This window comes from Phyllobates terribilis, unplaced genomic scaffold (assembly GCF_046119375.1).
Source record: "Phyllobates terribilis strain yellow unplaced genomic scaffold, ASM4611937v1 Scaffold_4__5_contigs__length_816908805, whole genome shotgun sequence".
Classification (NCBI taxonomy): Eukaryota; Metazoa; Chordata; class Amphibia; order Anura; family Dendrobatidae; genus Phyllobates; species Phyllobates terribilis.
Window position 1 is genome coordinate 677,175,177 of NW_027362764.1, and position 10,691 is coordinate 677,185,867.

General features: G+C 50.7%; 2 pseudogenes; both read right to left on the bottom strand.

Annotated features, from left to right (window-relative positions):
* Positions 1-119, bottom strand: LOC141269554 (5S ribosomal RNA; annotated as a pseudogene).
* Positions 120-1,053: 934 nt separating this feature from the next.
* LOC141267881 (5S ribosomal RNA) lies at positions 1,054-1,173 on the bottom strand (annotated as a pseudogene).
* Between the last annotated feature and the right edge of the window lie 9,518 nt (positions 1,174-10,691).

Here is a 10,691-nt window from a genome sequence, read left to right on the forward strand (position 1 = left end):
AGCCTACAGCACCTGGTATTCCCAGGCGGTCTCCCATCCAAGTACTAACCATGCCCAACGCTGCTTAGCTTCTGACATCAGATGAGACCAGGCGTGTTCAGGGTGCTGCAGACGTAGGCAGAGACAAGTCTCACACTTGCTGCTTTTCTACTTTGACGTCTGGCTGCCGGCTGCCCTTTCCAGTGCTCAGCAAGACCAGGTCCTTTTGTGCTTTCCCTTCTCTTCAATTTTTTTGCTGGCTTCCTTAAAAGGTCTTGTAGACACAACGCCCCACTCAGAGCCGCTGAGCTCACTGATCGGCTGCAGCGCTGTCGACGGAACGACAGCTTCACGGCCAATGCCACAGGCCGGGAGCAGAGGCGAGACTCACCGGTAGACCCGGGTAGAGTTGAGTAGAGCGCGGTTAGTTGCTTTCTAATAGCCTGCAGCCGGGGATTAGCTTTTAATGAAAGGGAACAATCCCTTTGACTGTCTGCAACGCGCCACACCTAGGAAGCGCACTCTCACACACGAGCCAGCATACACACGTGCTCGCACGTGACAACACCCCCTATCTGCCCCTACAACCTCTCCATCACCATGCGTCAGACTCTCCTGCCTGTTTTATGATTTCAGGGCCCTAGCAGGAATCACCCCCCCCCTCCCCATTTCCTTCCTTGCCTTCCTTGCACTGAGGTTAGCTCTTTGTCAGCCATAGGGCTTGGTTACACAAGCTTCTTTGCAGAGAAACATGTTACTTCTGCTGGCCCTCGCTAGACGGCCGGCATCCAAAACCTTCCCTGGGCACCTGCTGAAAGCCTGGACCCTTCACGGCCCCGGGTGCTTTTAACGCCATCATTTCCACACGACGAGCTGCGGAGTCAATAAGCACTCCTAGCCGTGGCAAGGAGCTCGGTGTCAGGCCTGCGTGAAGGCGGCGGGGTAGCGTACTTAGCTGCCAACTGGCTCAGAGGCCTTTGGGCTTCCATCATCTAAGTTACTTAAGGTCGGTGTCCGGCAAGGCGCCGTTCCATGCTAGCCGAGCTGGGCAGTAGGGCAAAACGTCATCAAAATGTTCTACAGCACCCGGTGTTCCCAGGAGGTCTCCCATCCAAGTACTGTCTGAGCCCAGCCCTGCTTTGCTTCCGAGATCAGACGAGATCGGGCGTATCCAAGGTGGTATGGCCAGTAGACGCTGTCCGATCCATCGCCCGGCCAGCCTTTCTCAGGATCGCTTGGTGGCGACCAATCTGGACGTGACGGGGCGGGCTCCGAAGGGTCCATGCAAAGGCTGTGCCGTCCCTACAGGTGTGGTTTGTTTAGCAGTGATTCACCCGCTGCATCAGGTGTCTTCAAAAATGTCTCGGCGCAGGGTCTCCTGCAGGCTAAACCCTTCATCGCGGTAATGTGACAGAAAGAGCAAGCTGGACGCATAACTTGGGGACGGAGCGAGACGTCCCGGGGTGAATGAAGGAAGAGGGTGAGATGGTTGCCAGTGACTTTGAGCTGCTCTTCAGGGGGGAGGGTCGTGTTGCCTGCAAAGGTCTTCTGCTTGGGGTTACCGGTGGTTGCCTCCAGTCACGCGGGAGACTCTGGTCCTGGTGAAAAGGAGCCTAGTATTAAAAGTAAAGAAGTAACAATGCTGGAGGCCCGCGGTGATCAGAAGGATGCTGGTATTTTGCAGAGATGAAATAGCGCAAGAGAGAAAGCAAATGAAAAAAAGAAAAGAGAATGAATGTGTGCACTTGTGAAAGGGAATGGAAAAAAGGCATAGAAGAGAGTGCCCCCTGCTGGTGGAAGGAAGGAAAAAGCAAAAGCCTACAGCACCTGGCATTCCCAGGCGGTCTCTGTTAAATGGTTAATTATGGAAATTCATTTGGAATGTTAATCGATAATCATTTTTCTGAGTTCTATGCCTCAGCCATCGTGTCTAGTTGACATGCTCTATTTGTGTGTGTATTTTTGGTTCACTACCATATGTAGAACAGGTGTCCATACGACTGGCTATAAAAGTCCATGCTACAGAAAGGAGGGGCTCTCTTGCTCTGCCCACCCCACAAGACACAGAATCTTCATGCTGAGAAGCAGATGACACGTAGGCCTCGACACATGGTGGACAAAGACATGATTTACCAGCCAGGATCCAAGGAAAGATGGGTGAATCTCAACAATTAAGCTAATTATGGACAAATGGACAATTACTTTATAACTAATTATTGTATGTACCTGCTGCAATCTGATTCTTTTTAATGGACAATCCAAGAATAAATAGATACATTTTTTATAAGAATATCGTGATATTGATACTTTGAGAAGTCCTCAGTAGAAAAAAATAATACAGGAAGAGTTTTATTTTACAATGGTGAGCCAGCCAGTCCTGTTTTTTTTTTTTTTAAATTAAGTAAGTGAATTTCTTCCGTGAACAAGGGGGAGTCCTGACGAGCTGAACAGCTGTTGTTCACGTGTCAGTAAATTCACTAGTTTGCCACGAGAAGCAGAAAGGACCTACAGACTGAGGAAAGACACGAAGCAGAGGTACTAACAAGGAACAGAATCACACAGGAAAAGAATCAGACGAACTGAAGACAGGACGTGCTGATAAAGAGAAGCCAAGGAATCTTAAGGTAAGCAAAATATGGATATAATTTCTTCTTTTGCTAAACAAAGTAATATTAATTTCAAAGTTAATGTAGGAGATGACATAGAAGTTTTGTGGCTCAGTTTATACAAAGAATGTGAATTGCAGAATTTACAGTTAACTTCTAAATTGGTAAATAGAGACAAACAGAAATTGAGAAATATTCTACATTTGGTAGATTTTTTTCATAGTCTTGTGTTAGAGATTTCTAAGCAGGAAAATAGTGTAGAAGTGTCAGACGGTGATACTGATTCAGACTGTAATGTGGAAAATGAACAAGAAGTAAGACACGTGTCTGTAACTGAAGGTGACCTTGGGTCTGACCAAGAGACGGACATACAGAAACCTGACATGGGAGGAGACATGACTGACATACGAGAAACCGACATACTAGGTGATGTGGGAGGAGACGTGAGTGACGTAGGAGGAACGGACGTACAAGAGCCACTAAAAATATCAGAGAATTCTGGAATTACCCAGGCTCAACTCCAAATTAAAATGAGGAAAAATTTGCTGAAATTATACAAAATCATGCCAAAATATGATGTCAAAATCCATGCCTGTAGAAATTCAGAGACATTTGAGAGCTTCTCTGATAAGTTTGATTTATCCAATGAGGAGAGGAATCAATTATTTAAAATATGGATTCCTGTGACATTGTCCAGACGTTTACATTTAATGCCCTGTGAAAATGACTCTCCTAATGGATGGGAAAATGATTCGGACAGATTAAGATATTTGTTTTATTGTGTCACAAAGGATTTTCCCAACATAGAAGATCTGCAGAAGCTAAGGATTGGTAGGAAGGAATGTACATATACATTCATGTCCATATTTGAATGGTTGTTCAAAGCTCTCATCAAAAATGGAAAAGTACAACATATGATAACAACTTTTGTACAAAAATTCAAATTCCTAAATTCAGTTTCCCAAGTTATGGCATCACAAAAAAATTCATTATTTGAATGTGCGCAGATGCTGGATTTTGTTAGAAAACATGAGAATCGTGAAAAGAAAATAAATCAAGCTAAATTTATAAAACCAGGAAAGGTAAAATCTTACCAAAAGCCAATATCAAACTCTCCTAGACTGAGTGATCCCCATAGTGAACTCTATCAAATACGCAGAAGATTATATATATGTTATAAGCCATGTCAGCCAGTGCAAAGATCCATCTCTCCACAGAATGAGTTAATTCTCAGTCAGAACTGTGATTCTCTAAAAAGGAAAATGGCTGAAACTGATGGACAGAGACAGGTGAGACGACCAACTCACAGTGACGTCATGGAATGTGGACAGAAGAACAGGCAGTTCTCTGAGATTTTGAAGGATAGAAAAATGTCTTTCCTAAATAGGGCGTTCCTGGAGATATTTGAGAGAGACAGAAGATTTGGTTTAGGGAGTGGCTAAGGAAAAACTGTAATTATAATGTTGTATCAAAATGTAATACAATGTCTCAATATTTATTTATAATCTTATACAGTAAAATTGTAGTTACATAGTTTCTAATAGTTCATGTATATATATATATATATATATATACACTTGTCTAAGTAGAGATTGTGTAACATACCTGGCGGCGTCCTTGCATGGTGGTCCATCTCCCACTGTGCAAGAGCGCGCACTTGATTTCCAGTCGAGAATGTCTCTCTGGCTTCCCTCCTTGCTGTCTGTTTGTCTGTTTCTGCTGCTTAAGGGTGGCGCCCGATCACTTCCTGCTTTTTGTACCTGCTGTGGGTCACACCCCTTGTGCGTCCTCAGCCTATTGCTGTCTGTCACCTGGTATATAGCTCAGCTGCTCCCATCTATCCCTGCCTGAGCATAGTGTTTCATTCAGTGTGTGCTTGCACTCTGAAGGTGCCAGGTCCCGTTCTTTGTCTCCTGCCTTGCAGTATCAGTTCCCGTGTCTGAACTGAGTCCTGTCTATGTCTCCTGCCTTGCGGTATCTGTTCCCGTGTCTGAACTGAGTCCTGTCTTTGTCTCCTGCATTGCGGTATCAGTTCCCGTGTCTGAACTGGGTCCCGTTCTTTGTCTCCTGCCTTGCGGTATCAGTTCCTGTGTCTGAACTGAGTCCTGTCTATGTCTCCTGCCTTGCGGTATCAGTTCCCGTGTCTGAACTGAGTCCTGTCTTTGTCTCCTGCCTTGCGGTATCAGTTCCCGTGTCTGAACTGAGTCCTGTCTATGTCTCCTGCCTTGCGGTATCAGTTCCCGTGTCTGTACTGTGTCCTATCTGTGTACATTAACCTGCAGTCTGTACTCGTTCCTTGCCTGTTCGTTCCGCCTTCCTGGAGGCTGTATTTCCAGGCCAGTCTGAACAGGCTCCTTGCCTGTTCGTCCTGCCTCTCTGGGGGCCGTATTCCCAGACCCGCTGCTGTATCCCGCTGCAGTGTCGGTCTCCTCCGTACACTCAGTTCCAGTTTGAACTCTCTCCTATCTTTTACCTGTTTTTTCTCTATGTCCGTTCCATTCCTTTTTCTGCAGAGTCTGAACTCGTACCTAACTCCTGCTCGTTGTCACTGTACTTCCGTTTGTGAGTTTGTGGTCCACTCGCTACTTCTCTGCAAGTACCCTGTGGGTATCTGGTTCTGCCTTTGCCTTCTAGTCTGTTCCGTGTGAACAGAGTCCTGTCCGCCGCATCTGCGGTTTTCGCTCTGCTCAGCTCTGTACGCCGCGTCTGCGGTTTTCGCTTTGCTCAGCTCTGTCCGCCGCGTCTGCGGTTTTCGCTTTGCTCAGCTCTGTCCGCCACGTCTGCTGTTTTCGCTTTGCTCAGCTCTGTCCGCCGCGTCTGCGGTTTTCGCTTTGCTCAGCTCTGTCCGCCGCGTCTGCGGTTTTCGCTTTGCTCAGCTCTATCCGCCGCGTCTGCGGTTTTCGCTTTGCTCTGCTCTGTCCGCCCCGTCTGCGGTTTTCGCTTTGCTCTGCTCTGTCCGCCCCGTCTGCGGTTTTCGCTTTGCTCTGCTCTGTCCGCCCCGTCTGCGGTTTTCGCTTTGCTCTGCTCTGTCCGCCCCGTCTGCGGTTTTCGCTTTGCTCTGCTCTGTCCGCCGCGTCTGCGGTTTTCGCTTTGCTCAGCTCTGTCCGCCGCGTCTGCGGTTTTCGCTTTGCTCAGCTCTGTCCGCCGCGTCTGCGGTTTTCGCTTTGCTCTGCTCTGTCCGCCGCGTCTGCGGTTTTTGCTTTGCTCAGCTCTGTCCGCCGCGTCTGCGGTTTTCGCTTTGCTCAGCTCTGTCCGCCGCGTCTGCGGTTTTCGCTTTGCTCAGCTCTGTCCGCCGCGTCTGCGGTTTTCGCTTTGCTCAGCTCTGTCCGCCGCGTCTGCGGTTTTCACTTTGCTCAGCTCTGTCCGCCGCATCTGCGGATTTCGCTTTGCTCAGCTCCGTCCACCACGTCTGCGGTTTTCGCTTTGCTCAGCTCTGTCCACCGCGTCTGCGGTTTTCGCTTTGCTCAGCTCTGTCTACCGCGTCTGCGGTTTCGAATTTGTCTCCCAGTCTGTACTGGACCCTACCCAGCCTGTGCTCTAGTCTGCCTGTTCCTGTATTCCCCGGTGTGGGTCAACAGCCGTGTCCGGAGTCTGACCTGTAGTAGACCCTGGTTCCTCTGCTCGGTTCCTCCCTGGTGCACTGGCGTCGTATGCCGTCGTGCGACCTTGGTCGGATCGGGCAGATACTTAGTTACGCCCCTCCAGGCACTCTCCGGTTCATGGCACAGTGGAATCACAACATAAACACGCACACGCCAGTCAGTCCGGGCGTGTGCATAACAGCATGATCAGGCCATGGTTCCCGTTGAGCCCCACGGCCTTCGCTCTCTGAGAAGTTTTCCAGCGAATACATGCATTAAAAATAAATAAATAATTTTTTTTTTTCTCAGCTGAGTTCCAGGCGAATTACGCACCCGTCCAGATGGATCTATCTGCTCTCGTTCCTGCGGATCCGCCACGTTACTATGGGGATCCAAGACAAAGTCGTGCATTTGTGGAGCAATGCATGCTACACTTCAAGTTCTACCCTCTATGTTTTCCCACCGATTGGGTTAAGGTGGCATTCATTATGTCTTACCTGGCGGGTGATGCCTTGGAATGGATCAACCCCCTATATGAAACACAGGATCCGATCCTCCTGGACCTAATGGCCTTCCTGGTGGCCTTTCTAATGGTCTTCGATGATCCTAACCCGGAGGCTCCTGTTGAAGCTTCACCTCCCAATATCCCGGAGCAGCCCCGATGGGTAATGTGTGTGGGTAGCGCAATAGTCCTCCAGCCCAATGAGACTACTGCCCACCCAGAATCCTCACAGGGTGACTACGCTTCCCAGAAGACTTCTCCCAACCTCAAGAGGCAGTCCAGACGTGCTAGACGTAGAGGCAAGCCGTCACGCCAGGGTCTGTCCTCCCTGAGACCTCCTGACCCCAACCTTGAAGTCCCTACTGAAGCTTCATCTCCCTGTATCCCGCAGAAGCCCCAACGGGTAATGTGCGTGGGTAGTGCACCGGTTCTCCTGCCCGAAGAGACTTCTGCCCATCCAGACTCCACACAGGAGAACTTCCTGCACCCGGCATCAGATGCTTCACCCACTTTAACCGGTGTGCATGTCCAAGGATGCTCCAAAGTTGTGGTTACCTCTGAGTCTGTGCACCTCTACTACCTGGTGGAGGACCCCCTGTTGCCTCCTGAATCCTCCGGGATACCACTCGATGACAAATGGAGATAGACTTCTCTACACTCGGTACTCGATACTTTGTCCGCTTCGTCCTGTGAGCCTGACAATGGGTACCCCAAAGTGGTAGTTACCCCCGAGTCTCTACACCAGTCCGACCAGGCGGAGGACCTCCAGTTGTCTCCAGAACCCTTCGGGGTGCTACCTGGTAGCGAAAGGACAGAGACTCTCCTATACTTTGTACCTGATACCTCGCTCGCTTCGTCCAGTGAGTCCAACCTAGTGTTCTCTGAAGCAGAGGTTACTCCCGAGTCTCTACACCCCTCCGACCAGGCGGAGGACCTCCAGTCGTCTCCAGAACCCTATGTGGTGCTACCTGGTAGCGAAAGGACAGAGACTCTCCTATACTCTGTACCTGATACCTCGCTCGCTTCGTCCAGTGAGTCCAACCTAGTGTACTCCGAAGCAGAGGTCACTCCCGAGTCTCTACACCCCTCCGACCAGGCAGAGGACCTCCAGTTGTCTCCAGAACCCTTCGAGGTGCCACCTGGTGGTGAATGGACAGAGACTTTCCTATATCCTGGATCTGATACCTCGCCTGCTTCGTTCAGTGAGTTCGACCTTGTGTACTCTGAAGCAGAGGTTACCCATGATTCTCTACACTCCTCTGACCAGGCGGAGTACCCCCAGTTGTCTCCAGAACCCTTTGGGGTGCCACCTGGTGGTGAATGGACAGAGACTTTCCTATACTCGGTACCCGATACCTCGCCTGCTTCCTCCAGTGAGTCCGACCTAGTGTACTCTGAAGCAGATGTTTTCTCTGAGCCTCTGCACTCTTCTGACCCGGCGGAGGACCTCCAGTTGTTTCCTGAATTCTCCGGGGTACCACCAGAAAACAAAGAGACAGTGACTTTTCCTCATTATGTACCTGATAACCCGTCTATTTCTTCCTGTGAGCTTGACAAGATGTACCTCGAAGCAGAGATTACCCCCAAGTCTCTGTCCCCCTCCAACCCGGTGAAGGACTTCCAGTTGTCTCCTGTACCCTCTGGGGTGTCACCTGAAAATATGTGGAGAGAGACTTCCTTGTGTGCTGTTCCTGGTACTCCACCCGTTTCGTCTGTTGCCAAGGATGGCTGGATAGGAGGTAGCATCCTAGCTAACCAGATGAGATCAATTTTTCCTGTGGACTGTGGAAGTGATCTCCTTGAAGTGAACAACTGGTCTTCGAATTCCCTGCGGAAGATTTTGGCAAGCCTGAAGAAGAGGGGGCGTAAGGGGGGGGTACTGTAACATACCTGGCGGCGTCCTTGCATGGTGGTCCATCTCCCACTGTGCCAGAGCGCGCACTTGATCTCCAGTCCAGAATGTCTCTCTGGCTTCCCTCCTTGCTGTCTGTTTGTCTGTTTCTGCTGCTTAAGGGCAGCGCCCGATCACTTCCTGCTTTTTGTACCTGCTGTGGGTCACACCCCTTGTGCGTCCTCAGCCTATTGCTGTCTGTCACCTGGTATATAGCTCAGCTGCTCCCATCTATCCCTGCCTGAGCATAGTGTTTCATTCAGTGTGTGCTTGCACTCTGAAGGTGCCAGGTCCCGTTCTTTGTCTCCTGCCTTGCGGTATCAGTTCCGGTGTCTGAACTGAGTCCTGTCTATGTCTCCTGCCTTGCGGTATCTGTTCCCGTGTCTGAACTGAGTCCTGTCTTTGTCTCCTGCCTTGCGGTATCAGTTCCCGTGTCTGAACTGGGTCCCGTTCTTTGTCTCCTGCCTTGCGGTATCAGTTCCCGTGTCTGAATTGAGTCCTGTCTATGTCTCCTGCCTTGCGGTATCAGTTCCCGTGTCTGAACTGAGTCCTGTCTTTGTCTCCTGCCTTGCGGTATCAGTTCCCGTGTCTGAACTGAGTCCTGTCTATGTCTCCTGCCTTGCGGTATCAGTTCCCGTGTCTGAACTGAGTCCTGTCTTTGTCTCCTGCCTTGCGGTATCAGTTCCCGTGTCTGAACTGAGTCCTGTCTATGTCTCCTGCCTTGCGGTATCAGTTCCCGTGTCTGTACTGTGTCCTATCTGTGTACCTTAACCTGCAGTCTGTACTCGTTCCTTGCCTGTTCGTTCCGCCTTCCTGGAGGCTGTATTTCCAGGCCAGTCTGAACACGCTCCTTGCCTGTTCGTCCTGCCTCTCTGGGGGCCGTATTCCCAGACCCGCTCCTGTATCCCGCTGCAGTGTCGGTCTCCTCCGTACACTCAGTTCCAGTCTGAACTCTCTCCTATCTTTTACCTGTTTTTTCTCTATGTCCGTTCCATTCCTTTTTCTGCAGAGTCTGAACTCGTACCTAACTCCTGCTCGTTGTCACTGTACTTCCGTTTGTGAGTTTGTGGTCCACTTGCTACTTCTCTGCAAGTACCCTGTGGGTATCTCGTTCTGCCTTTCCCTTCTAGTCTGTTCCGTGTGAACAGAGTCCTGTCCGCCGGGTCTGCGGTTTTTGCTTTGCTCAGCTCTGTCCGCCGCATCTGCGGTTTTCGCTTTGCTCAGCTCTGTCCGCCGCGTCTGCGGTTTTTGCTTTGCTCAGCTCTGTCCGCCGCGTCTGCGGTTTTCGCTTTGCTCAGCTCTGTCCGCCGCGTCTGCGGTTTTCGCTTTGCTCAGCTCTGTCCGCCGCGTCTGCGGTTTTCGCTTGCTCTGCTCTGTCCGCCCCGTCTGCGGTTTTCGCTTTGCTCTGCTCTGTCCGCCCCGTTTGCGGTTTTCGCTTTGCTCTGCTCTGTCCGCCCCGTCTGCGGTTTTCGCTTTGCTCTGCTCTGTCCGCCGCGTCTGCGGTTTTCGCTTTGCTCAGCTCTGTCCGCCGCATCTGCGGTTTTTGCTTTGCTCAGCTCTGTCCGCCGCGTCTGCGGTTTTCGCTTTGCTCAGCTCTGTCCGCCACGTCTGCGGTTTTCGCTTTGCTCAGCTCTGTCCGCCGCGTCTGCGGTTTTCGCTTTGCTCAGCTCTGTCCGCCGCGTCTGCGGTTTTCGCTTTGCTCAGCTCTGTCCGCCGCGTCTGCGGTTTTCGCTTTGCTCAGCTCTGTCCACCGCGTCTGCGGTTTTCGCTTTGCTCAGCTCTGTCTACCTCGTCTGCGGTTTCGAATTTGGCTCCCAGTCTGTACTGGACCCTACCCAGCCTGTGCTCTAGTCTGCCTGTTCCTGTATTCCCCGGTGTGGGTCAACAGCCGTGTCCGGAGTCTGACCTGGAGTAGACCCTGGTTCCTCTGCTTGGTTCCTCCCTGGTGCACTGGCGTCGTATGCCGTCGCGACCTTGGTCGGATCGGGCAGATACTTAGTTACGCCCCTCCAGGCACTCTCCGGTTCATGGCACAGTGGAATCACAACGTAAACACGCACACGCCAGTCAGTCCGGGCGTGTGCATAACAGATTGCGTATAATTGTATTTATATATACGTTTATAAGATATA